The sequence below is a fragment of the Bubalus kerabau genome, chromosome X (genome assembly GCF_029407905.1).
Source record: "Bubalus kerabau isolate K-KA32 ecotype Philippines breed swamp buffalo chromosome X, PCC_UOA_SB_1v2, whole genome shotgun sequence".
Classification (NCBI taxonomy): Eukaryota; Metazoa; Chordata; class Mammalia; order Artiodactyla; family Bovidae; genus Bubalus; species Bubalus kerabau.
Window position 1 is genome coordinate 129051994 of NC_073647.1, and position 24270 is coordinate 129076263.

At 41.9% G+C, this 24270-nt stretch overlaps 1 protein-coding gene across 12 annotated transcripts in view; it reads left to right on the forward strand.

Annotated features, from left to right (window-relative positions):
* LOC129639096 (uncharacterized) overlaps positions 1-24270 on the forward strand; it is a 229641-nt gene that overhangs the window by 2847 nt on the left and 202524 nt on the right. The window contains exon 2 of one of the 12 annotated variants that reach the window (XR_008708172.1): positions 8361-8861. The exons of the other annotated variants lie outside the window; for them this stretch is intronic. The gene's annotated coding sequence lies outside the window, so the exon portion shown is untranslated. Of the gene's footprint in view, positions 1-8360; positions 8862-24270 lie in introns of those variants that run through there. 12 annotated transcript variants of the gene reach the window in all.

Consider the following 24270-nt stretch of genomic DNA (forward strand, 5'->3'; position numbering starts at 1 on the left):
CGAGCTGCAGGGCGCTGCTTTTCACATCATAAGGCTGGTTCATTCAAAAGGAGGAAAATGTTACTAGAACATTTTTAGAAGGGGGGAAAAAAAAACACAAATATTTTCAGTGCCTACTCCTGAGATGCTTCTGGTTCTTAAGGCTTCCCAAGGCTTCTTTGCAAGTCCATGTCCTTGGGGGCGTCTGTCCAGTCTTCTCATAGCCCCATGAACTCCTTTTCAGCATGATGCTTTGCTTCGTTCCCATTGGTGTTTGAAATAAAGTACAACTCTGAGTGTCCTCCCCCCGTCCAGGATTGTTTGATTTCCCAGAAGCCATCATGAATGTTTCACCCCTTCCTCATTTCTCTTGAGGCTGAATGGCCCATCTCTCCCTGTCTCTTTCTGTTGTGTCTCCTCCTGCTGTGTTGCCCTTCTAGAAGGGGAGGGGGGTGTTGTGGCCTCAGAGGAGAGCATATGGGAGAGGGCTTTTCCCAGCTGAGCACTGTGGTGCCCTGCTCTGGGCTCCCTTCGGCTGGCCACGGGGCCCTTCTTCAGTGTTTGTTCTTGGAATTTTAAAGGATATTTGAGAAGATAGACTTAGAAAATAAATACTGAAGTACTTAGGGTACAGAACCACAATGTAGGCAATTCAGTTTCATATGATTCAATGTGTGTATGTATAATCACTTGAGAGTAATAGGAGAGAGAGAGTCAGTGTGTGTGTGTGTGTGTGTATAAAATGAGAGTAATGGAAAGAGAGTGTATATATATATATATATATATATATATATATATATATATGGGGGAGATTAGAGTACAATGATAAAGCAAATGAGGCAAGATGTTAACAATAAGTGACTAGGGGTAAAGGGCCAGCTCTTCTACCAACTATTCGTGTCCTTGCAATTCTATATGCTGAAAAATGACCTCCAAATACAATGTTAAATGTAAACTGTTAAAACCACTCTTTTGTTTAATTAAAAATTTTTATTGATTTTGATTTTTTTCCTGCTGTTCTGGGTCTTCGTTACTGCACAGGCTTTCTCTAGTTGCGACAAGCAGGGGCTACTCTCTAGTTGCAGTATGCGAGTTTCTCACTGCGGTGGCTTCTCTTGTTGCGGAGCAGAGGCTCTAGTGCACATGGGCTCGGTAGTTGTGGTGCATGGATTTAGTTGCTTTGCGGCATGTGGGATTCTCTCGGATCAGGGATCGAATCTGTGTCTCCTGCATTGGCAGGCGGATTCTTTACCACTGAGCCACCAGGGAAGCCCCTGATAACTCTTTTTAAAATGAAATTTTTATGTGCAATCATCTTTTTAAACCACACTGTACACGTTTCCAGGAGATGTGGCTTTGGGGTGACCCTGACACCCATGAGCTGATGGAAGGAAGGAAGGAGCAGCCATGGCCTGCCGCCTCCAGTTGAGGTCTTCTGTGTCTCCTTTCTCACCCCCTCGGCCACCCACTCCTCAGGAAATGGGCCCCCTGGTTTCCCCAGTCCTCCTCCCAGCTGAGTAGACATGGACGGAGGTTTTACACCCAGACGTGCACCATCTCTTCTCTCCGGGGATCTGCTTTGACTGTCTTCCCAGGCAGCATGCAGCAGCCCTAGTAAGGCAACAACATGCAAGGGCTCCATGAAAAGCAGGCGGTACCACTTTCTTTTTTCAGTAGCTTGTTTTTCTGCTGTTACCTTCTGGGAGAGTGACCAAGGGGAAATAATTCAGATGCGACAAGGTGGTAGAGGCTAGGGCCTGTGTGTGAAATCAGTCAAAAACAGCCACAGATTTTTCCCATCCCTGCATACGTGCCCCTGTTCAGTGTTGCTGGGCAGATTCTTCCACACAGAGGTGGCCTTTATATTGCAGCCTTCCACTCCACTATTCTTGTCTGGAGAATCCCATTAACAGAGGAGCCTGGTGGGCTACAGTCCATAGGGTCTTACAAAGAGTCGGACATGACTGAGCTATGAAACCTACCTATATGTGGGCTGTCTTTGTGACCCAGCCACCCGACCCAAGCAGAGGCTCCAAAGCCCAAGCGCTTGAGCTTGTCTTCTCACTGCATTTGGACCCCTGAGACCATCATGAGGATGAGCCAGAGCTAGCCCCTACTGGATGATGAGAGGCACCCGCATCAGTCCAGGCTGACACTGAGCCAGTTTCAGGAAACATGCATGAGGCCATCCAAGCCCGTCCATGCCCTGCTGAGCCACCAGCTGGCCCCAGACACGGTGCAAGCTCAATCTAGGTCAGAGCAGTAGCCCAGGCAAAAAGAACTACCCTGCCAGATTTCAGAAGAGTCAGAAGGTATACCTATTTTTTTTTAATTGATTTATTTGGCTGTGCTGGGTCTTTGCTGTGGCACTTGGGATCTTTGGTTGTGGCATTTGAACTCTTAGTTGCCACCTGAGGGATCCATGAATAGTTCCCTGACCAGGGATCGAACCAGGGTCCCCTGCATTGGGAGTGCAATCTTAGCCACTGGACCACCAAGGAAATACCTATACCCATTTGTGGCTTTAGGTCACTCACTTCTAGGAGGGCTTGGTCTGCAGCAAAAGCTTACCTCAGCAAGACCCATTCCAGGCAGCAGGAGTGGTGTAGTTGGACAATGAAACTCTTACTGCAGCATCAGGCTGGACAGAGAGTCACCTGGCTTACCAGTGTTGTGCCTTACCCTGGCTTCACTCTTCATGAGCTGGTCCCCACCCAATTATTGCTGGCCGAGATAAAGAACAAGAGAGTAGAGTGGCATGGACTATTATGATGAATTTATTTCTGAAATTTCTACTCGATCTGACCTAGTATGCATTGTCGCGAAGGCTGGAAAATCATTGCTCTGAAAGGAATAGTCTGCTTTTCATTATAGGCTGCTGTTCTCTTTAAGAGACCAAACAGTTCAAAGAATATGTGGGCTGCTTATCTTGCAGACAAGTTCTATCCAGAGGGTGATATCTTTATCAAGAAGTAGTCAAGATGTAGATGAGTACCAGAGGGATTACTGGAAAAGCACCCTTCCGCTGTGTATTTCATAATAGCAGGGGCCCCATCTATTTCCACAGAGGGAAGGAGGCAGCAGCCAGAGAGGGTTTTGTAGTCCTGTGAATAAAGGTTTATTACTTTCCTCTGCCTTCCATCAATCAGCTCAGTGTTAGAAGTAAGTAAAAAGGAAAAAGCAAGCCTAATCTTTGTGTCTGCTCATAAAATAAAACTGGCAGAATATTCCCTCATTCCTGACCTTGAAAGTAAGTTTTTCAAAGTTGGATAAAACCAGGGAACCTGATTTGATTAGACCCAGAAACTGGAAGAGAAAATCTTTCACTTTTAACTTCAGTTGAGGCATTTTTCCCCTAGCTGTCACAGTTCAAGTCACTGACCATTTATGAGCACCCACTCAGTGCAGGGAGCAAGGCTGATGACGCAGAGAATGCAGAGATGGACAAGACATGTCTGCCCTCCCTGGACTCACAAAATAACAGAGAGCAAGCCCACATGCAACTAAAGGATGCTGGAATCAAATGACAAATGAATAAAGAAACAGGGGTGGAACAGATTAATTCTGACCTCGGGGCCAGCCCAAGTAACAGAGTAGGCAGACTCTGTGAAGAAACTTGGCTTTCTTGGGCAGAAATGGTGGGCAAGGTGGCTGCCTGACAGGTGAGAGAGCTGGAGATGCTGCCTTTGATCAAAAGGTGGAAGTTGTATCTTTGGAAGCCCCAGACTTGCTGCTCTTGGACTATTTGAAAAAGAAACAGATTTACATCTTGTTTAAGTCACTGTTTCAAAAAAAAGTGGTAGGTGGAGGTGTTCAAACAGGTACAAAATTCCTGTTACAAAATAATTAAGTCCTGTAGATGTACAGTGTGGTTAACTATAGTTACTAACGTGTGTGTTAGTCTCTCAATCGTGTCTGATTCTTTGTGACCCCATGGACTATAGCCCGCCAGGCTCCTCTGTCCATGAGGTTTTCCAGGCAAGAATAGTGGAGTGGGTTTCCCTTCCATTATCCAGGAGATCTTCGTGACCCAGGGATTGAACCTGCGTCTCCTGCATTGCAGGCAGATTCCTCACTGCCTGAGCCACCCAGAAAGCACATAGTTACTAATACTGCAATGCATATTTGAAAGCTGCTAAGAGGGTAGATCTTAAAGGTTCTCATGACAAGAAAACAACTCTTGTGACGAAATATGGTGATGGATGTTAACTAGACTTATTCTGGTGATCATGTCATAATAGCTACAGATATCAAACCATCATGTTGTCAACCTGGAACAAATATACTATTATAATGTCCATGATACCTCCATTTAAAAAAGTGCTGGGAAGGGAATTCTAGACAAAGAATAGGACATAAGGAAAAGTGGAAAGCTAGGAAACATGTTAAGCAGAACAGAAACTGCAAGGGTCCTTTGAAGGCTGGATGGGCATTAGGGACAGGTTGTGGAAAGGGGAGCGTTGAGAAGAGATTGTTGGAGATGTCGACGACGGTGACATGATGGAGGACCTGATTGTATACTTCAGATTGTATTTGAAAACATAATGTTTTCCTCACAGAGACTTTTCTCTGCTACTACCAGGGGCATGGGGACACTAGCAATTCAGATCACTACATCTAGTTTTAGGGCAGAAATCTGGTCCTCAGGGATGACTTGAGTCTGGGCTGCAAGTTCATGGGAGGTTTGCTTCTGACTTTTTCTGACTCCTAGAGTAGTTTCCCTGGAGAAGGCAATGGTACCCCACTCCAGTACTCTTGCCTGGAAAATCCCATGGATGGAGGAGCCTAGTAGGCTGCAGTCCATGGGGTCGCTAAGAGTCGGGCACGACTGAGCGACTTCACTTTCACTTTTCACTTTCATGCATTGAAGAAGGAAATGGCAACCCACTCCAGTGTTCTTGCTTGGAGAATCCCAGGGACGGGGGAGCCTGGTGGGCTGCCGTCTATGGGGTTGCACAGAGTCGGACACAACTGAGGCGCCTTAGCAGCAGCAGCAGAGTAGTTTCCCAGGGGCCTCACGCTGGACAGGCCATGGACACTGACTTTCATCTCACAAGCCCTGAGAATCTGTCAAAGCAGAACTTGGCATCTCAGCTGCCCGGTCAGGATCACCCATGGCCCCTGAGAACCAGAGCAACCTCGATACCGTCGTTGCCTTTCCAAATTTCCTCTCCGACCAATCTCTCTTCACTTTTTTGTTACCTACTTGTTGCTTTTCAGAATTCTTAAAAAATCTTTTGTCCAGCTTTTCTGTCTGGAGCATTAGACCGAATTACCCAGTTATCCTTCCTGGGTGTGGAAGTTCTGCCGAGTTGCTCCTTTATTTATGATTAAAAAAAAAAAATCTGAAGTGGACTCTGAGCAGTGCTGGGTCATTCCAATGCCTCCAGTAGTAAATTCACTCCCTCTTTTTCTGAGATAATTAAAAATACCTTCTTCTTTCTCCTCAACTGTTCAACAACCCTGCTGCCTCCTCACTCTCAGCTGGGGCTCCCAGTTTGAATTACACTGAAGAATGAGAAACCAAATGAAGAAAATGGCCCTATCTCTCCACCACTTGTCAGCTCTGTGGCTCTGCTCATGTGTTCTTCCTGTACCGCGGACAAAATGTCTGAACCCCCACCAGGACCAGGTGGTCTAGTTATCCCCCTGTGCCCTCTCAGTAATTTTCTCCTGTCATTTTACTCTTTTCATGTATCACCCCTTTTTCTTTCTCTGTTGTATCATCGTAGAAACATGCCCACTGCATATTTAATATGTCTCATTAAAAACACCCAACCCCATTTTTTTTAAACTGGCATTCCCAGATTCCAACACAATCCAGACATTTATTGCAGTTGCCAGTCAACTTATTTAGATTGTCTGTGGGATGGAGGGAAGAGAAGATCTTCATTTTAAAGATTTTATTCATTTATTTTGGCTGTGCTTCTCTTGTTGCGGAGCACAGGCTCTAGGCACATGTGCTTCCAGTAGTTGCAGCATGTGGGCTCAGTAGTTGTGGTACATGGGCTTAGTTGCTCTGTGGCATGTGGGACCTTCCCAAACCAGGAATCGAACCCATGTCCCCTGCATTGGCAGGTGGATTCCTAAACATGAGGCCATGAGGAAAGCCCCCAACCCTCTCTTAACCATGTATTCCCATTCAGCTAAGTAAAATTCCCTGAAGGATTCCTCTTTTGCTTGATTATTTTTTAATCCTTTCTCCTTTTTTAATTTGTAGGGCTGTTTCGAGTCTTAGTTGCAGCACATGGGGTGTTTCATCTTCCCTGCAGCATGTAGAATCTTCAGTTGCAGCGTGTGCTATCTAGTTCCCAGTGTGTCTGCATGTGTGCTCAGTCGTTTCAGTTGTGCCCAACTCTGTGTGACCCTATAGATTGTAGTTCCTTGACCAGGGATCAAACCTGGGCCCCCTGAGTTGGTAGTGTGGTGTCTTAGCCACTGGACCACCAGGGCAGTCCCTTGATTCTTCCTTAATCTCCCACTCTCTCATCAACAGATCTCTATTATGTTCTCTTCCCCAGCACTCTGCTGAAATCTCTCCTGATATGGTTGTTCATGACCTCTATCTTGTTAAATCCACAAGTAAGTTATCAAATGGCTTTTAATAGAATAGATCTCTCTCACCTTTTAACTTTTTATTTTTTTAATTTAATTTTATTTTTTAACTTTACAATATTCTATTGGTTTTGCCATATATCAACATGAATCCGCCACAGGTATACATGTGTTCCCCATCCTGAACCCTCCTCCCTCCTCCCTCCCCATACCATCCCTCTGGGTCATCCCAGTGCACCAGCCCCAAGCATCCAGTATAGTGCATCGAACCTGGACTAGCGACTCATTTCATACATGATATTATACATGTTTTAATGCCATTCTCCCAAATCTTCCCACCCTCTCCCTCTCCCACAGAGTCCATAAGACTGATCTATACATCAGTGTCTCTTTTGCTGTCTCGTATACACGGTTATTGTTACCGTCTTTCTAAATTCCATATATATGTGCTAGTATACTGTATTGGTGTTTTTCTTTCTGGCTTACTTCACTCTGTATAATAGGCTCCAGTTTCATCCACCTCATTAGAACTGATTCAAATATATTCTTTTTAATAGCTGAGTAATACTCCATTGTATATATGTACCACAGCTTTCTTATCCATTCATCTGCTGATGGACATCTAGGTTGCTTCCATGTCCTGACTATTATAAACAGTGCTGCGATGAACATTGGGGTACACGTGTCTCTTTCCCTTCTGGTTTCCTCAGTGTGTATGCCCAGCAGTGGGATTGCTGGATCATAAGGCAGTTCTATTTCCAGATTTTTAAGGAATCTCCACACTGTTCTCCATAGTGGCTGTACTAGTTTGCATTCCCACCAACAGTGTAAGAGGGTTCCCTTTTCTCCACACCCTCTCCAGCATTTATTGCTTGTAGACTTTTGGATCGCAGCCATTCTGACTGGCGTGAAATGGTACCTCATTGTGGTTTTGATTTGCATTTCTCTGATAATGAGTGATGTTGAGCATCTTTTCAAGTGTTTGTTAGCCATCTGTATGTCTTCTTTGGAGAAATGTCTATTTAGTTCTTTGGCCCATTTTTTGATTGGGTCATTTATTTTTCTGGAGTTGAGCTGTAGGAGTTGCTTGTATATTTTTGAGATTAGTTGTTCGTCAGTTGCTTCATTTGCTATTATTTTCTCCCATTCTGAAGGCTGCCTTTTCACCTTGCTAATAGTTTCCTTTGATGTGCAGAAGCTTTTAAGGTTAATTAGGTCCCATTTGTTTATTTTTGCTTTTATTTCCAATATTCTGGGAGGTGGGTCATAGAGGATCCTGCTGTGATGTATGTCAGAGAGTGTTTTGCCTATGTTCTCCTCTAGGAGTTTTATAGTGGTCTTACGTGTAGATCTTTAATCCATTTTGAGTTTATTTTTGTGTATGGTGTTAGAAAGTGTTCTAGTTTCATTCTTTTACAAGTGGTTGACCAGATTTCCCAGCACCACTTGTTAAAGAGATTGTCTTTAATCCATTGTATATTCTTGCCTCCTTTGTCAAAGATAAGGTGTCCATACGTGCGTGGATTTATCTCTGGGCTTTCTATTTTGTTCCATTGATCTATATTTCTGTCTTTGTGCCAGTACCATACTGTCTTGATGACTGTGGCTTTATAGTAGAGCCTGAAGTCAGGCAGGTTTATTCCTCCAGTTCCATTCTACTTTCTCAGGATTGCTTTGGCTATTTGAGGTTTTTTGTATTTCCATACAAATTGTGAAATTATTTGTTCTAGCTCTGTGAAGAATACTGTTGGTAGCTTGATAGGGATTGCATTGAATCTATAAATTGCTTTGGGTAGTATACTCATTTTCTCTATATTGATTCTCAGCAATTATATGCCAATAAAATGAACAACGTGGAAGAAATGGACAAATTCTTAGAAAAGTACAACTTTCCAAAACTCGACCAGGAAGAAATAGAAAATCTTAACAGACCCATCACAAGCATGGAAATTGAAACTGTAATCAGAAATCCTCCAGCAAACAAAAGCCCAGGTCCAGACGGCTTCACAGCTGAATTCTACCAAAAATTTAGAGAAGAGCTAACACCTATCCTGCTCAAACTCTTCCAGAAAATTGCAGAGGAAGGTAAACTTCCAAACTCATTCCATGAGGCCACCATCACCCTAATACCAAAACCTGACAAAGATCCCACAAAAAAAAAAAAAAACTACAGGCCAATATCACTGATGAACATAGATGCAAAAATCCTTAACAAAATTCTAGCAATCAGAATCCAACAACACATTAAAAAGATCATACACCATGACCAAGTGGGCTTTATCCCAGGGATGCAAGGATTCTTCAATATCCGCAAATCAATCAATGTAATACACCACATTAACAAGTTGAAAAATAAAAACCATATGATTATCTCAATAGATGCAGAGAAAGCCTTTGACAAAATTCAACATCCATTTATGATAAAAACTCTCCAGAAAGCAGGAATAGAAGGAACATACCTCAACATAATAAAAGCTATATATGACAAACCCACAGCAAGCATTATCCTTAATGGTGAAAAATTGAAAGCATTTCCTCTAAAGTCAGGAACAAGACAAGGGTGCCCACTTTCACCATTACTATTCAACATAGTTTTGGAAGTTTTGGCCACAGCAATCAGAGCAGAAAAAGAAATAAAAGGAATCCAAATTGGACAAGAAGAAGTAAAACTTTCACTGTTTGCAGATGACATAATCCTCTACATAACTTTTTATTTTAAAATAATTTTAAACTTGCAAAAACATTGAAAGATAGAACAAGACTCGGTACTTTATACCAAGAGGCACGTAATGTCAGTTTGTCCCATTCTTTGGGCAAAATGATCACTTTTGAAATCATTATTCCATCTAGATTTATTCATTGATATTAGTTAGCATGTAAAAAAGAGCTTTTTCTATTTATCTATTGATATCATGGATTTTTGTTTTATTCATTGGGTTATTATCCATTCATATCATGATATATTTTGATGTGAAATTGTCCCAGATTTGGCCAATGGAATCCTATTCAGGCTGACTTCTGTGTACTTTCTTACTTTCTGGCACATATACACAAAATAATGTTTGCAGCTCATCTGATACTTCCTATATCCTAGCCCTGGAATCAGTCATTTGTCTAAGGATCCTTGATTCTTTTTAGTGAAAAATGATATTTAGAAATAAAGATCTGGTGCTCGATGCTGTCACTGCCATTGTGGTATTTTGCTTCCCTTACAGTGGAGACCACTGAAAGAATTGGAGTTCATGCCAATTCGCCATGAGCATACTCTTCCTAGTCTTTACTCAATCCATATTTATATCTCCTGTCTTCAATACTGAGACACCTGGCTCCCAATAGCATACGTATATTTACTCATTTGGTCAACCCTACAATACACACTGAAAGGTTTCAGAATTTCAAACCCACACCATTAAGAAAATCAACATGAAACTCATCCACTGAAGTTCAAGGTTAGTTTGCAGTTCTTTTTGTCTTTAGATTGAAGCTAAATTGTCAAAGGGATTCCCAGGTGGCACCAGTGGTAAAGAACCTGCTTGCCAATGCAAGAGCTGAAGGGGCATGGATTCAATCCCTGAGTCAGGAAGATCCCCTGGAGGAAGGCATGGCAACCCACTCCAGTGTTCTTGCCTGGAGAATCCCATGGACAGAGGAGCCTGGCAGGCTACAGTCCATAGGATCACACACAGTCAGACACAACTGAGGTGACTTGGCATGCATGCATAAATTGTCAAAGAACCATGTCCAAAAGTTAACATCTCTTCTCAACTTGTTCTGTGAAGCCACATTTACACCATGGGGATTGTCAAATACTGCAAGTAAGTACTTTGTTCCCTCCAGAGTGACTTTTTTTTTTTTTTTTTTTTTTGCTGTGCCATGGGGCATGTGGGAATCCTTGTTCCCCAACTCGGGATTGAACCATACCCCCTGCAGTGGAAACACAAATTCCTAACCTAAGGACCTGCAGGGAAGTACTCCCCGCCATTCCCAGTGACATTTGTTAAACATTTTCAGCATACTTTCACTAATTCCCTCATATTTTCAGACCCCAAACCTAAGAGGTATCCTCGCTGACTCTCTTTCTTATATGTCTTATCAGATCCATCGAATTATGTATGTAATCTGGCTACTTCTGTTATGGACAGAATGTTTGCATCTCCCCTAAAACTTACTTAATCTCTATTCATCTTCCTAATGGCTACCTCAAACATTGACTGTTCACTTCAAATCTTCTTTCTTTTCAGCATATTCACTAGTCACAGAGAATATTTGTTTTGCTTTCTTAGCTTCCCAGAATCTTTGGAACACCCATTCTATGCTCCAATCTCCATAAAGGATAAGCCAGAACCATGTTTTGTGCCAATTAGAAGAGGTGCCCTCTCTGAGGGAGGCAGTCCCATGGGCTCACAATCAAATGTGAGCACAGTACTTTTATATGATAAAATGATATGGTTACTGGTATAATGATATGGTTCCTGGTTTACTAAGAAGGTAAGGCCCATCAAATAATTCCCATACACTGATGACCTTATCCCTCCCTCCTTCCTTCCTGCCTTGGAGGAAAACACTGTTTCTAATGGCTTCCATCAAGGCTGACTGCTCTGCCCAGGTGCTTCTTCATATCTGTGTCACAGCTCCATTACACTCCCTCTCTCTGGAATCCTGATCTCCAGTCTGCTTTCTCCCCTCTGAATATAAATAGGTTCAGATTGCTCTGATCCTAAGGAATTCTTCTCTTGACATCATGACCATCTCTTCCAACCCTGAAAAGCAAATGCCTTACCTATTCCTTGACCTCCCACCAGGGCTTTGAGACCAGATTCTACCTGAAAGCTATGTCATCAGCCTGTGATGTTCTTCGCATTATCTTTGACTTTTGTGCCAGGCTGCCCCTCACCCCCGCCCCAATAGATGTTCTATTCTTCTCAAATACTTCATTGTGTGGCTTCCAGACCAGCCCTTGTTTCTGATTTCCTCCTTATCCCTTCGATTGTTGCTTGTGCTTTCTTGATTCCTCTTCTCTCTCTTCCTGACCCTTGAATGTTGGAATTCCCCATCATTCTGTCTTCAGGAAGTCTCCCTTTTTTACTTTCAACAGTCTCTGATGCAATGAGTTGATTCCTGTATCATTAACTCCCACTTCCAAGCCAGTATATTATCATGTGTACATTTCTACTTACTTTTCTCAATATAGGCCATATTTCTTATTTCTGCATACATTTACCACTGGCATCTCAGACTCAACCTAACTGCCTAGTTTCATCAGAGACATAGAACCACTAGCAAAGCACATATATATTATTTATTATAGGAAATTGATATCTTGCCCTTGTTGATGTTGGTAAATGTTTTCTGTGAGGTTTGGTGTCTACGCTGGATTCTGACACTTGAAGTCAGTAGGGTAGGCAATTAACAAGGGAAGATGGCTATAAAATGAGGGTGGATCAAGGGACCAATAGGAACCCATGAGAAAGGACTAGAGCCTGCGTCAGTGTCTTATGGCCTGTCCCTACAACTTTGATGATGTGGGTGTCCTACAGGAGAAGCTAGCATCTTTTACTATGAAGTTAACCATACACCAGGTCCAGGATTCAGAAAAGCAGAAGGTGGATAAAGGTGCAAAGTGGAGCACCTGTGGGCCCAGCTGCCACCGAATCCCAAGTATTGAGCCAATACATAAGTGACAATGCATGAACTGCAGTATTGCCTGGGGCCTCTGCACTGACCTTCCAAGTATTGGGTTGGCCAAAAAGTTCATTTGAGTTTTTTTCCATACCATGTTAAGGAAAAGCTTGAATGAACTTTTTGGCCAACAGAATTTCTGGTGACCAATTGTAACCAGAAACATTCAGAGAAAGGAATTCTGGGACATACAGATTCATCTAGGCAATTGGATATATTACAAAGCCACCACAGTGTTCAAAATTGGATTTATAACCTTCCTTCATACTCTTCCTGGAAAAAGTGCTCTTTCTAACCCCTCTTATTTCAGGATTACCATCACCATCCTTCTAGTTGTCTAATCAAAGAACTTCTGAATCACCCCTACCTTTTTTCTCTTACCATCCCTGTCCCCTCCCACTCTTGCCATATCTAGCCACCAAGTTAGCAACCAAGTATTGGTAATCCTAACTCATCAATTTTTTTCACATTTATCCTCTTCATGTGATCCCATATCTTAACCATGGGCCATGGTCATGGTCCAGTCCATGAAGTAGAAGCACTTGCCCCTGTGCCTCCAGTCCCTCCCCACCCCATTCACCTTTCATATAACCACCAGGATGAACATTCCAAAATTTAGATATAATCACTTCATTTACTTAGCATAATACCTTCCATAGATCTTGCAATCTGTAGAAAGAATGAAAACTCCCAAACACATGGATTGGATTGTTGTTTGATTTACAGTGCTGTGTTAATTTCTGTTGTACAGCAAAGAGATTCAGTTATATGCAATCCTTGCTATAAGGTGAACTCTATATACTTGCCCATTGGCTTGCATGGGTCAATGGAATCTTGACTGATGTGATGTGAACAGACTTTCAATGTGCTTATATGGTTTGGATCCCCCTCTCTGGCTTCAGCTGCTGTCAAGAGAAATACCTGCCCATAAGTTATGCTCTATGCAGGTGACTATAGGTCCCAGAATAAGACACATGGAGCAGAATTGGTCTGTAGCCTAGTGCCAAGCCCACCTTAACCCAAGCAGGTCCAGCAAAATTGAACCCAAATAAGCCAAACCTCAGCTTACCTACCTGTGAGTATGAAAACAATGCTTGTTGTCATAAGCTACTAACATTCGGGGGGTTTTCATTACACAACATTACTGTAGCAATTGTTGAGTAACACATGTCACATATAAGCTCTCCACAATCTGAAATGAGACAGACTTCTAATGCCAATCTCAAGCCATTTTCTCCCATATGCTTCTAGTAATACTTGTTGCCATGTATTGAGCACCTTCTGTTTGCATGCCGGGTTAACTAGCTGAGGTGCCCAGCTAGTGAGTGAGGAGCAGAGCTAAGATTCTTACATGTCATAGTCCAGAGCAGTGTGTGCTGTTGTCACACTTCCAGTCTGTGAATCTGTTCTCCAGCCACAGGGTTGCTTGGGACTCCCCAAACATGCTTCTAACATGAAGTCTGCATTTCTCTGTTCTACTTTTGTAGGCCAAGTTTCAGGCTCTCTTTTGTGTATAATTTGATGCCATTAATAATGACTAATATTTATTGAGTACTATGTTCCAGGCACTTTTCTAAGTTACTAATTTACTCTTCACAATGACCCTTTGTGATGGGTAGTCTTATTATCACTATTACATTGACTCAATGGACATGAGTTTGAGGAAACTCCAGGAGAGAGTGAAGGATAGGGAGGCCTGGCATGCTGCAGTCCATGGGGTTGCAAGGAGTTGGACACGACTTAGTGACTGGACAATAGCAACAATAGGAGGAAGCTGAGGCACAGAGAGGCAAAGTCACTTTGCAAGATCACACAGGGAATCACAGATCTGGAATTGAAATTCAGTTTGACTCTAGAGCCTCTGCTCTTAATCTCTCTACTGGATCTCCATCCACTAATGTGAGGTGTCTGTGACCCTGTACTACTGTGCACGTACTTGGATTACAGCTCTGCATATTTCAACATGATTATCTAGACTACTACTTCCCCCACGTCACTGTAAACTTTTGGAAGTCAAGGACTCAATCTTATGTGTCCTTACATGTCGAGTACCTGGTAAGTGACTGGCCCACAGCTACTGTTCACTAAGTGTTTGTGATTTCTGTTTGCTGTTGAACTGCTTTGTCATCAGTCAGATTTCCTCCCAGACTGCCAGAGAACTGATCCAAATTGCCTTTCTCTGAAAACTGAAAATGACACAACAGATTTTGAAAGTGATTTATAGAAAATCGTGTATTTCATACAGTTGGAAAAGATACAATGATAGGAATTTTTCAAATTTCCTCTCCAGCACTTGTCTTTGAAACATCAAACAATCCGCAAATCATGACCAAGAGACTCCTGTGCATCAAAAAGAGGCCAACCACTTGTTTTGGGTTGGCCAAAAAGTTTATATTTCCATCTAGTTCTGTAAGATGTTAGGGAAAAATACGATGAACTTTTTGGCCAACCCAATACTGCTGCTGCTGCTGCTAAGTCACTTCAGTCATGTCCGACTCTGTGTGACCCCATAGATGGCAGCCCACCAGGCTCCCCCGTCCCTGGGATTCTCCAGGCAAGAACACTGGAGTGGGTTGCCATTTCCTTCTCCAATGCATGAAAGTGAAAGTGAAGTCGCTCAGTTGTGTCTGACCCTCAGCGACCCCATGGACTGCAGCCTTCCAGGCTCCTCCGTCCATGGGGTTTTCCAGGCAAGAGTACTGGAGTGGGTTGCCATTGCCTTCTCTGAACCCAATACTAGAAGTGAAAAACTAATTACTTTGTGCTCTGATGGCAGTGTTTTATTTTTCTCAGATGCAGTCTTGTTTTTGTGTCTTTGAGCCAGTGGGATCAATGAATATGGAAAGAAGTGAAGATAAAATAAAAATTTTACCTGACAGGCTTTTCTGGAAGCTTCAATGACTCTGGGAGAGTTTATTGATTCTTAGAGAAAAATTACCATTCTCTTTTAAGGAAGGGTGAAACAAAGGAGGATTTAGTGAATAAAAGGATTTAGAGCAATTAGCATAGCTTTTTAAAAATCCAGGATTATCTCTCTTGATTAGACTGCCTTAGAATTGTTGACAGCAATGGAAATTACATATGTGAACTTGACAGGAGTTAGGTCTGTGAACCAAGACTAACCTTTTTGAAGTAAAAAGTCCAGGGTTGAGAGAATTCAGTCATGAAAGTGAAGCCAGAGTTTCTGAAGGTTTCAAAGTACAGTGGGAAATAATGTTATCATTTCTTTATAAAGGTTAGGTACTCAGGCATGCACTGAGATTTTCGAGACCAAGTACAAAGCACCTGGTTAAAACACTAATCAAAACAGAAAGAGAAACTAGAGGCAATATTTATTCAACCTCTTAGATCTATGAAAGGGAACAGGGAAGGTAAGTCTCATTCTTCTTAAAGTTCAGAGTTCATTAGTGGGTTATTTTCTTTCAGCAAATGTATGAATATTTTTATTTGGTGGTGGTACATTTTAGGCAGATTCCTTGTCCTACCTAAATGAAAAAACTGAATACAATAGGATTCAAATATTTCAGCCCAGTTCATCAACAACAACAAAATACAGGTAACATTTTCTTTCCTAGTGTTGACTTCTCACCAGTTCTATATGAATCTACTCAATGAAAAAAGTGATTTTTGAATGGCCAAAAGTGATTTGGTTGGTCAAATACTGCCTGGGTTTAAGAGAATTAAAATGCACATTTCCTTATCACAATACATTTTCTTTATATGAGCAACAGAATGGTTTGTAACCCAAATGTGGGGAATGCAACTGACAAAAAGTAAATCTCAAGATTGAAGCAGGAATAAATATAATGATGAAAAACATAATTGAGGCAAGAAAGCATAGAGCTCAGTATTTTGTTAGATAGGGTACTTAAAAAATTATTTACATATGTAAAGAGAAAGATGAAAGATGGTACATTGGTGGTTCTTTTTGTGGTGGTATAGCATAGGATGAATGGTATGCATTTAGGCCCATGTAAAGTCACATTCTAACAAACAGGAAGGGTTGGCTTTCAGTACAGGCCTGCATTCCCAGCATAAGTCAGGCATCATTTCCTCAAAACACACACACTCATCTCTTCCATTGCACAGCCACACCTGTTTGCTGTATATGCATTCATTTATTCATGCATATGTATTATATCTGGATAATATGTTTGGTCGAGGACACAGTAACTATTCTCTTAGCCCCAAACTTGTCACTCTCACCATCTTTCCTTTTGGAGTGGAAGTCGCCATCTGTTTTGCTTTTAGACCTGGGCCCAAAGAACAGGCTTACATCCCCTGAAACCTGCCCTCTGGAGAGTCCCACTTGGGTCCTCCTTTGGTCACAGCACTCACCTGTAGGTGAGGAGTCCGTGGGACCAAGGAGATCCACCCACTGAGAAGCTCAGTCTCTCGAAAGCTTGTGTCCATTGACAGCCCATTCCCCTAGCCTTCTAGACCAAACTCTGAAATCAGGGCCAGTTTCTTAGGCCTGTCCCCTGTGCAGTCATACGGGGCGCTGTGCTCAGAGAGGTCCACCCTACACAGGGAACTATATTCAGTATCCTGTGACAAACCATAATGGAAAAGAATGTGAAAAAGAATGTGTGTATGTATACACACACACACACACACACATATAACTGAATCACTTTGTTTACACAACATTGTAAATAAACTGTACTTGAAAATATATTTTATTATTTTTAAAAACTATTTATTTGGCTGCATCAGGTCTTAGCTGGGGCATGCAGAATCTTTGCTGCTTTGTGTGGGATCTTTTAGTTTTAGCATGCAGGATCTTTAATCACAGCCTGTGAACTTTTCATTGAGGCATGTGAGATTAGTTCTCTGATGAGGGATCAAACCCAGGCCCCCTGCATTGGGAGCATGGAGTCTTAGCCGCTGGACCAAGCAAGTCCCTAAATTTTAAAAAATAAAAATAATAAAGGTCCAACCATGATTTAGTGCTCTGCTGTTACTGTCTTGAAATTCTTAGTAATTTGATTTTCAACCTTGTGTTTGGTGGAGGAAGTCTGGTGGGACAGCAGATGAGCACATGAGCAGAGGAGATAGGCTATATTTCCCATATGATCTGTCTCTACTGCTCAATGCCACCACTCTAGCAAGTAACATTTGCACTGCCCCATGAACACAGAATTCTGGTGGGACTACGTGCATGGGAGTTTAGTGGGACGCAAAGCAACTATGGGGTGAATGTCTTACATCTGTGACTAAGGAAGTAAGGGCACAAACAGCCTGGAGAGACCAGGCTCACCTTTCAAACTAGATCTACTTCAGAAAAGAAGGAGCTTCTAAGAAAGCACGAATGACCAAGGAACCCTATGGAACCCATATCCTTTCCTACTCATTTATTTTCCTGTATTAATAAACTACTGTTGCTGAAAATGAAGACATAGATGGAAAGGGAAAAACATGTCATTCCTACTCCTTTTTTTTCTACCTGAAGGTAGAGAGTACTGGTAGAAGGTGTGTATGTCAAGAAGCAAAATAGAAATGGTTGAGTTAATTTGGCACAGGCTTTCCATTGTTCTGTAAGAATGAAATACAGATGTATATATACTGGTTATAAAATAGGACTTACATAATTTTGGTATTCTTCATAGGAGTTAAAAGCTTTTGTATTTCCATTTCAAACTGGCATTGCATAATATAAAGATGGATAGTAAAACTCATGATAAGAATTTTAAATTTTAATTTTTCTTTACTTAGAATGGCATTAAATAGCAAGTAAAGAACACTGTGGTACATTGAGAGAGACCATGGAAAAAAGGAACAAGCTTTATATTTTAGGACCCTTAGCACTTTTTTCCTGCTTTGTGTGGCTTTTCATTTTGCACTGGGCCACACGTATGGTGTAGCCAGTCCTGCTCAGGCTATCTAGGACCCAAGAACCGCTTGCCTAAAGTGTTCTTACCCCTCTTCCAGCCCTTTTCCTCAGATGCATCTTCTTGCGGGCAGCCTGTCTCATTTCTCTGTGCACCCCTAAGTGAGGGGAACCTGAAAGGTAGCTGTTGGCACAGCTCTGTAAAGAGCTGGAACTTGCAGGCAGGGACACACACTGTAGGCTGCTATGTTTGGGTTGCTCATTACATGGCAAGAGAAAACAAGAACACAGACACTGTCTTCTTTTCTGTTTCCTTCACTAAACTCTGAGTGCACGTGGCCCCTTGTTTTTCCCATTATCTTTCCACCTCCTAGCGCAGAGCGGTATTCAGACTGCTGCTGCTGCTAAGTCACTTCAGTTGTGTCCAACTCTGTGCAACCCCATAGATGGCAGCCCACCAGGCTCTGCTGTCCCTGGGATTCTCCAGGCAAGAACACTGGAGTGGGTCGGGATTCAGACTAGATACTCAATAAGTACTTGATAAATTAGTGAATGAATGAATGAACACGTGAACAGGAAAGTCCCTGCCTTCAATCGTGTAACATCTACAGTGGGCAAACCATGAGGTTAAATTAGATGATAGGTACTTTTTAAAAAAATGAATGACTGAATAAAGATAAGGTGCTGTAGGCTCACAGAAAAGGGGCCCTCGACTCAGCTTTGTTAGTGTCTAGGCCAGCAGTCTTCAGCGTTAGATGAACATGAGAATGATGTAGGATTTTTTTTTTAATTGGAGGATAATAGCTTTACAGTGATATGGTGGTCTCTGCCATACATCAGTGAGAATCAGTAATAATGTTTTATATATATACACACACACACACACACTCACACACACACATGTCTCCTCCCTCTTGAGCCAAGCTGAGTAATTACAATTTAATTGGTCAGTGCTGGATCAATTAAAATCAGACTTCCTAGGCGTGGCACCCAGATAGCAACACTTTTCTAAAGCTCCGCAAGCGATTCCAAGATGAAGCCCAAGCTGAGGACCACAGGTCTAGACTGGGTTATGAAAGATGCGCAGAATCGAGGCAAAAGGTGGTAGGGGCAGCCAGGGTGGGACAATGACATAGCAAGAGAAGAGAAAGTGGACCAGAGGGTAAGGAACTTCACATTCTTTGTGTCTCATTTATCTCACCTGTAAAATAGGGCTAAGAATGTTGAGCTCATGGGGTTGTTGTAAGGATTAAAGAGTTGATGCCTGTGAAGTTCCCAGTTCATAAGAGAAGTCCAATAATACAGAAGTTAGAGGTTTCATGTGTGCAGTGCTTGAGGATTTGTGTTTTCTGTGAATGTTGTTTGGAGTGTGGAGAATCTACCCACACTTCTGAGCATTTCTCCAAGAGGCCAAGGGTATGCTGAAGGGCTCCTTGCAAGTCGTGTCTGGAAGCAGAAGCCAAAGCTTTCTCCCAAGGCTCAACAGGCCCCTAGCCTCTTTGTGTTTCCTGGTGGCGAGATTCCTTATAAATAATTAGTTTCTGCTCTATTCTTAACATTTTTCTCTTTGTTAACCTGATTTTCAACTCAGCTCCTCTGCCTCAGCTCAGTGCATTCCATCTGTGTTCTTTAAGAAAAACAAGGAAAGGCATTTCCATCAGCATTTCTCAATAGCCTGTCAGCATTTCTCAATAGCCTGAATGACTCTGGCATGTTTCATTTTGGTTTGGGGTCTGGGGATGGGATGTGGGGGTTTCAGAGGGTCATGCAGTTAGTTGAGTCTGTATAAACAGGATGGAGTGCATGGATCCCAGGCAACAATTTGTGCTAAATCCTTTGATTCAAACCTTCTAGGATTCAGTTGAGTGAGTTGGGCCAGCCCAAATCTAAAGGATTGAGATGCATGTAGATTCCCTGGTAGGCCAAGATGGTGCCTGTTTTTGTTCAGTCACTAGTCATGTTCGACTCTTTGTGACCCCATGGACAGCAGCACCCCAGGCTCCTCTGTCCTCCACTATCCCACATAGTTTGCTCTAATTCATGTCCATTGAGTCAGGGATGTTATTAACCATCTCATTCTCTTCTACCCCCTTCTCCTTTTTCCCTCAATCTTTCTCAACATCAGGGTCTTTTCCAGTGAGTTGGCTCTTCACATCAAGTGGACAAAGTATTGGAGTTTCAGCTGCAGCATCAGTCCTTCCAATGAATATTCAGGGTTGATTTCCTTTAGGATTGACTGCTTTGATCTCCTTGCAGTCCAGGTGACTCTCAAGAGTCTTCTCTAGCACTACAATTTGAAAGCATCAGTTCTTTGGCACTCAGCCTTCTTTATGGTCCAACTCTCAAATCCATACATTACTACTGGAAAAACCATAGCCTTGACTAGATGGACCTTTGTTGGCAAAGTGATGTCTCTGCTTTTTAATACGCTGTCTAGGTTTGCCATAGCTTTCCTTCAAGGGTCTTTTAATTTCATGGCTGCAGTCACTGTCTGTGGTGATTTTGGAGCCCTACAAAAGAAAATCTGTCACTACATCCACTTTTTCTGCTTCTATTTGCCGTTAAGTGATGGGACCACATGCCATGATCTTAGATTTTTAAATGTTGTATTTCAAGCCAGTTTTTTTTACTCTCCTCTTTCACTCTCATCAAGAGGCTCTTTAGTTCCTCTTCACTTTCTGCCATTAGAGTGGTATCATCTGCATATCTGAGATTGTTGATGATTCTTCCAGTAATCTTGATTCCAGATTGTGCTTCATTCAGCCTACCATTTCACATGATGTACTCTGCATAGAAGTTAAATAAGCATGGTGACAATATACAGCTTTGTCATACTCCTTTCCCAATTTGGAACCAGTCTGTTGTTCCATGTCTGGTTCTGTTACTTCTTGACCCACATACAGGTTTCTCAGGATACAGGTAAGGTGATCTGGTATTCCCATCTCATTAAGAATTTTCCAGTTTGTTGTGATTGAAACAGTCAAAGGCTTTACCATAGTCAGTGAAGCAGAAGTGGATGTTTTTTGAAGTCACTTCCTTTCTCCATGATCCAACAAATGTTGGCAGTTCAGTCTCTGGTTCCTCTGCCTTTTCTAAACCCAGCTTGTACATCTGAAAGTTCTTGGTTCATGTACTGCTGAAATCTAGCTTGGAAGATTTTGAGCATAACCTTGCTAGTGTGTGAAATGAGCACAGTTGTATGGTAGTTTGAACATTTTTTGGCATTGCCTTTTCTTGGGATAGGAATTAAAACTGACCTTTTCCAATCCTACGGCCACTACTGAGTTTTCCACATTTGCTGACATATTGAGTGCAGCACTTTAACAACACCATCTTTTAGGATTTTTAACTAGCTCAGCTGAAATTCCATCACCTCTTCTAGCTTTGTTCATAGGAATACTTCCTAAGGCCCACTTGACTTCACACTCCAAGATGTCTGGCTCTCGGTGAGCGATCACACCATCGTGGTTATCCAAATAATTAGGATCTTTCTTGTACAGTTCTTTTGTATATTCTTGCCATCTCTTCTTAATCTCTTCTGCTTCTGTTAGGACCTTACTGTTTCATGCCCATCCTTGCATGAAGTGTTCCCTTGATATCTCCAATTTTCTTTAAGAGATCTCTAGTCTTTCCCATTCTGTTGTTTTCCTCTATTTCTTTTCATTGTTCACTTAAGAATGCTTTCTTATCTCTCCTTGCTATTCTCTGGAACTCTGCATTCAGTTAAGTATATCTTTCCCTTTCTCCCTTGTCTTTTGCTTCTCTTCTCTCCTCAACTATTTGAAAAGCTTCCTCAGACAACTACTTTTCCTTCTTGCATTTATTTTTCTTTGGGATAGTTTTGGTCACTGCCTCCTGTACAGTGTTATGAACTTCTGTCCATAGTTCTTCACGCACTCTGTCTACCAGATCTAATCCCTTGAATCTATTGGTCATCTCCATGGTATAATCATAGGGGATTTGATTTAGGTCATACCTGAATGGCCCAGTGGTTTTCCCTACTTTCTTCAATATAAGCCTGAATTTTGCAATAAGGAGCTGATGGTCTGAGCCACAGTCAGCTCCAGGTCTTGTTTTTACTGACTGTATACAGCTTCTCCATCTTCGACTGCAAGGAACATTATCAGTCTGACTTTGGTATTGACCATCTGGTGATGTCCATGTGTAGAGTCATCTCTTGTGTTGTTGGAAAAGGGTGTTTGCTATGACCAGTGTATTCTCTGGACAAACTCTGTTAGCCTTTGCCTTGCTTCATTTTGTAGTCTAAGACCAACCTTGCCTGTTATTCCAGGTATGTCTTGGCTTCCTACTTTTGCATTCCAATCCCGTCTGATGAAAAGGACATCTGTTTTTGGTGTTAGTACTAGAAGGTGTTGTAGGTCTTTGTAGAACCTGTCAAGTCCAGCTTCTTCAGAATCAGTGGTTGGGCCATACACTTCGATTATTGTGATGTTGAATGGTTTGCCCTGAAAACAAACCTAGATCATTCTGTCATTTTTGAGATTGTATCCAAGTACTGCATTTCAGACTCTCTTGTTGACTATGAGGACTACTCCATTTCTTATAAGGGATTCTTCCCCACAGTAGTAGATATAATAGTCATCTGAATTAAATTTGCCCCATTCCTGTTCATTTTAGTTCACTGATTTCCTAAAATGTCAATGTTCAATCTTGTCATCTCGTGCTTGACCATGTCCAATTTACCTTGATTCATGGACTTAACATTCCAGGTTCCTATGCAATATTTTTCTTTATAGCATCAGATTTTTCTTTCATCACCAGACACATGTACAAGTGAGTGTCATTTCCACTTAGGCCCAGCCACTCCATTCTTTCTAGAACTGCGAGTAGTTGTCCTCCACTCTTCCCTAGTAATAAATTGGACACCTTTTGACCTGGGGGACTCATCTTCCAGTGTCATATCTTTTTGCATTTTCATACTGTTCATGGGGTTTTCAAGGCAAAAGAATACTGGAGTAATTTGCTATTCTCTCCTCCAGTGGACCACATTTTGTCAGAAGTCTTGACTATGACCCATCTGTTTTGGGTGGCCCTGCATGGAATGGCTCATAACTTCATTGAGTTACACAAGCCCCTTCGCCTCAACAAGGCTGTGATCCATGAAGCAGGGAAGACAGTCCCTGTGCTGTGTGCTTAGTCGCTCAGTTGTATCCAACTCTTTGTGACCCCATGGACTGTAGCCCACCAGGCTCCTCTGTCCATGGGGATTCTCCAGGCAAGAATACTGGAGTGAGTTGCCATGTCCTCCTCCAGGGGATCTTCCCAACCCAGGGATCGAACCCAGATCTCCTGCATTGCAGACAGATTTTTTGTCATCTGAGTTTGGGCAGTGCTTCTTAAGCTATCTGTGGTCAATTATCAGATATTAAAAAAATTTCAGCCAGTAGCCTATCGATACTTTTGAAAAATTACAATAAAACTAAAATACTATGAAAATAAAGACATAAAATGCAAGCTTGTTTTATTAGATTCAAGAGCCATCAATTATATTTCAATAAATAGAATCAAAGCAAATATAAAAATCAAAAGAATTACAGAAATCACACATTTATGAAAGTATGCATGTAGGTGATTAATATAATTAATTAATATTATTGCTGTTATGCCTGTTTGTAATTCCACAAAAAAACAAAAGTTGAGTGAAGTAATTTCTCAAACACCTATGTACATTTTAAAATGAACATTATGTGTATATCAATATTTGAATTTTCAATGTTACAAATGAGTTTTCACTTCTTGCTTGTTAACTAATCTAGAGACCACTACTCACGGGGCATGAGGCATATCTAAAATGTTTATGTTTTGTTTTAATAACAATCATAGTAAAGAGACCAGTCTTATGTACAAATGGTGATGAAAGTAGAACAAGTTATTTTAAGGCAATTTCAGCAAGCTCTGGATATTATAATCCAAAGTGAACTAAGTAATGCTGTATTTGGGCTTCCCTGGTGCCACGGACAGTAAAGAATCTGCCTGTGATGCAGGAGACCTGGGTTTGATCCCTGGGTTGGGAAGATCCACTGGAGAAAGAAATGTCAACCCACTCCAATATTCTTGCTTGGAAAATCCCCTGGACAGAGGAAACTTGAGGGCTACAGTCCGTGGGGTCACAAAGAGTCTGATACAACTGAGGGACTAACAATACTGTATTTACAGAATGTGTCTTCAATCTCTCCTCAGCACCTAGTTCTAATAGTTAATCTTAT